We start from the raw sequence: 348 nt of genomic DNA, 5'->3' as shown, positions 1-348 counted from the left end.
AAAAAAAAAAAAAAAAAAAAAAAAAAAAAAAAAGAAAGAAAGCAAGAAAGAAAGCAAGCAAGCTAGCAGAACTACTGAGTTAAGGGTTAATTTGATTCTTTCTGGCCACTGCCTAGCAGCTTTGCCCATGTCATTTATCATTAGAGCTTCACAAGAAAATGCAAGTAGCTGGCCTCGGTGTTCTGAGCTATGAAGTATAATAAGTTAAAGTTTAAATAATGATAAGTTTGCCATTATTATTATTTTGGCTATAGGCCTGTGAATAGGGACAGTTGAAGCTTTGGGGAACAATTGTAATTCTTAATTTTTTTTTTTTGTGGGACAAGGTTATTTTTTTGAATTTGATTT

Source organism: Mus caroli, chromosome 9, assembly GCF_900094665.2.
Source record: "Mus caroli chromosome 9, CAROLI_EIJ_v1.1, whole genome shotgun sequence".
NCBI lineage: Eukaryota > Metazoa > Chordata > Mammalia > Rodentia > Muridae > Mus > Mus caroli.
Note: the sequence above shows the minus strand (reverse complement) of the source record.